Raw genomic sequence first — 3918 nt, forward strand, 5'->3', positions numbered from 1 at the left:
CCTGATTTGGGGAGGGTTAATAGGGACAGTGGAATTTATCCACTTAATTTAGTTTTATTTAATAATTAATTTTCTAATTAATTAATAATGTTAGTAATAATTGATAGATATTAATAATATGGGTATGGCTCGCCAATATGTGTGATCAGAAGATAAAAGTTCGTCTTGAATCAGGCTTCACAGAATTTATACAAGGAGATTGGTGTATGTGACAGAACTATACTGAGACAGAATTAGTCAAACAAGACCTTTTATTTAAAATCAATGAAACAAGAAGTAAATGTAAAATGTTAAAAGCAGTATGAGATTACAAAGTTACAAAATATCACAGTTCTTTAAGAGATATGATATGATATTACACAGTTCTAATTCACTCTGAACGTAGGTGTTATTTTAAAAGGAAATAATAAAAAAACTGAGTATAAGTCTATAAGATTAGATGCTTTAAAAGCAAAGCAGAACTTAGAAATTTATACTTACAGCTGTGAAAAGAAATACCATCAGTAGTTGATAGCCTTCAAAGGGGAGACGGGGTGAGACGATGGGAAATAGCTGGATGTATCGTCTATCTTAATGGTGGATTGTCACACCTTTAATAGGGAGAAATCCTTCCTCCTATGCCCAAATTTGTCTTTCCCCCATGGAAAGGTGAGGGTACCTGTTTTCATTGGCTGACCTTTTGTGTGCGTACTAATGACAGCTATATAGTAGCTTGCGGGTGTACGTGTTACATTTGTGGTCAAAAATACCCTCCTTTTTACCCTAACTAGGTGAAAGGTTAGCAGACATTCAAAAAGTCCCTAGACAATTTGCGTAGGTTTGTCTCCTATTATTACTTTTCTGAGTAAGGGTCTTAAAGGTTGCTTTCAGCATCACAGAGGAAATAGGCCAGGATGTCTGGCTTAGAAGTTTCTAGGTATCTTGCGTTACAGCTATTGCAAATTCCTATTAATCTATGCAGCCTACACACTTTTATCAAAAAGACATTTTATCCAGACCAACAGATTAATCCTCAGGGCTACACGCCCCCCTTTGACGGGGTGGTTTACATAAAGAAACCCCGTCACCTAGGATTTAATATCTGTGGGGCCCTTTTTAGTTTCATACCTGGGCAAATTTTGGCATGTATCAGGAATGGGCACCATGTATATATATTCATCTTTATCCCCAGATGGTGCTCGTCTGTGCATTTGTTTGGGTGATTGTCTGGGTGTCTGTCTAGGTCTCTGCCTAGTTTTTGGTTTGGGTTTGTTGCGTTTATACAGCATATAACCTAACATAAGGAAATTAATCACAATCCCAATTCCTTGGATAATCATCCATACTTCTAATCCGAAATTTTCTCTGGAAGTTATTACAGGCTCATTCCCTTCATTCATTAATTGGGTAATAACTTGTTGGGCTTCATCCATATTATTAGTAATTTGAATGAGGTGAGTCTCCTTACGAGTCATTAAGGATTTCAGTTGCAACCCTAATGGTGGAATATAAGCCAGAAAAGTAGGTGTGCTTTGAATAGTTAAATTCTGGTAATCAGGGTTAGACTGAATAATGGTAATGTTCTCAAAAGTAGGGACAGGGGAAATAACTTGATTTCCTATTACCGTGGGTTGCTTTGGGATAAAACAGAAATTTGGCTCTGTGACAGGACACTCCAAGGGACCATACTGGTAACTCTTTTGGTTGGTAACCACGCAAAATTGGTTCTCTCCAGCATAGGTCACCCTCTCCATCGGAGTCTTCCATGTGGTCAGCCTCACCAGGCATGACGATGATGAATTCTGTGCTTTCTCTCCCTGTAGTCCACACAAAACAGTGTCTGTTTCAAACACATTACACCTACAGATATACTGGGGTCCCTTTTCAGAACAACAGGCCATCTGTGGTACCTTCCAAGTCTGAGTTGGAGTGTGATAGACTACCAGGGGAGGTGCATTAACGCGTTCCCTGTAGATGTCATCTTCGAGGTGACCTATAGAATGGATAGCAGCCAATTGCCTGTACACATCTCTGTCTGGGTCAAACACTGGTAACGAGACCGTGAATGAAACATACAAAGATCGTGCCATTATACACTCTTTTGTAAGAGAACAACTGTCTCGGTTGGGGTGAGGTGTCACAGATCCTATCTCTCTCATAGCACCCACTGACAAATGCTGGCATGCATCCAAACAAGTGGATCTTTCCTTTTCCAGCTTTTGAAAACATTTAGGACAATACCAACTCATTAGTTGTTCATCCTTAATTAAGTCAGGGACTTCTCCTAATTTTAAGGATCGCAATGCATCAGTAATTGTGCTTACAACATATTCCCCATATGCAGAACATATAATTTCTTTCCCCAAATGCTGATCTCTTTTCTGATCATTGTTTAAAGCAATTAACTGGTTAATTTTCTGTTGAGTTTCATTAAACAATTGGGTTATATCATGCATATTATAAACAGTAAATCGTTCTTCCTGTGCCAATCCCTTTATTCCCTGTAACATTGGATTGACTACTCGGTTAGCTTCCTCTTTTAACACATAATCTATATGCTTGCGGATTTTTCCAATATCCGCTTGGTTCCAAATTGACATTCCTGCACCAAATAGTCCTGTTAGGGATCCTAAACCTCCAAGGAGATTTAAGCTACGTTTTCTCCTAAGAGTTGGTGACTTAGGGACTTTATCATCCTTCAACAGAACAATATCCCGTACTCGTTGCTGATAGGCTACAATCCTATCCACAAGTCGTACTGAGAAAAAGGAAGCTACTTTGGTATGCTGACAATAGCTAAATTCTCCCAAGTACCAATTAGACAAATTTAGCACTACAGGAATATGCATAAATTGAACTTGATTAATTATTTTCCCCATCATGGGTGTTGTGGTAAGACCACTAACAGGTCCTGGGTTTAACACTGGACAATTTACATCATTTATTCTTGACTGATCAACATCATAGTCAATAACTGGGTCCTGAACTCTAAGTTCAAATGTCATATTCTGGACATATTTTTTGTTTCCTGTTTTGGTTTGAAAGGTAGCTCTGATGAGCACCTCATATCGCCCTTGATCCTCATATTCAAGCTTATACAAGGTTAAACTTCCCCCTGTTATCAAATTATTACAGCTAGCTTTATTTTTCCAAGTTCCATAAGCTATACCATGTTTTAGGGAAGTTGAATTTATAAACGTCTTGCAACCACCCCCCCTCGAATTCTCATTCAGGGGCCACATCTTTTTCCAACCACTAGAGGGTAGTGCAGTTACTTCTATCAATTGATATTCAAAAGTAACATCTTCCCCCCGAATTCCCTTAACCTGTTGAATCGGGTTGTTGACCAGTTCTGGATTAAGTATAATAGTCTGTTCCTTCTTTGTTGGTATGTTCTGTTGCTTGGGCTCAGACAACTGAGTGCAATCCGGTCGTCTGGTTTCCTGGGGTTGCAATAGTTCGGTTTCAGACTTAAGATTTTGGCATAGTCCTACCCTTAGAGCAACAATAAGGGTGTAATAAGTCAAAAATGTCAATGTCAATTTCATGGTTGCAAACTGCTGGGCTCCAATTGTTGCGATTTCGTCTGATCACTTAAGTCCTGAGGAAGAAGTTGCTCCTGTGACCTGGACGATCGATACAGCTTTAACTGGTTAGCATGATAAATCTTGTCTCTATTATGCTTTCCTCCTGTTATTCTGATCTTATATACTGCTGAACTGAGTTTATCAATGATTTGGAAAGGTCCAATCCATCGATTACACAACCCATGTTCTGGTGACTTATATGACAATAACATTACTTGATCTCCTACCTCCCAAGTACTCTCTCTCTGGTTTTTGTTAAAGTAAGCCTTTGCCTTATGTCTGGATTTTCCCAATTTAGCAGCTACCTGCAAATGAATGTGATTTAAATGTTTTTGCAGATTTTGCAGGTAGG

Source organism: Mauremys mutica, chromosome 1, assembly GCF_020497125.1.
Source record: "Mauremys mutica isolate MM-2020 ecotype Southern chromosome 1, ASM2049712v1, whole genome shotgun sequence".
Classification (NCBI taxonomy): Eukaryota; Metazoa; Chordata; order Testudines; family Geoemydidae; genus Mauremys; species Mauremys mutica.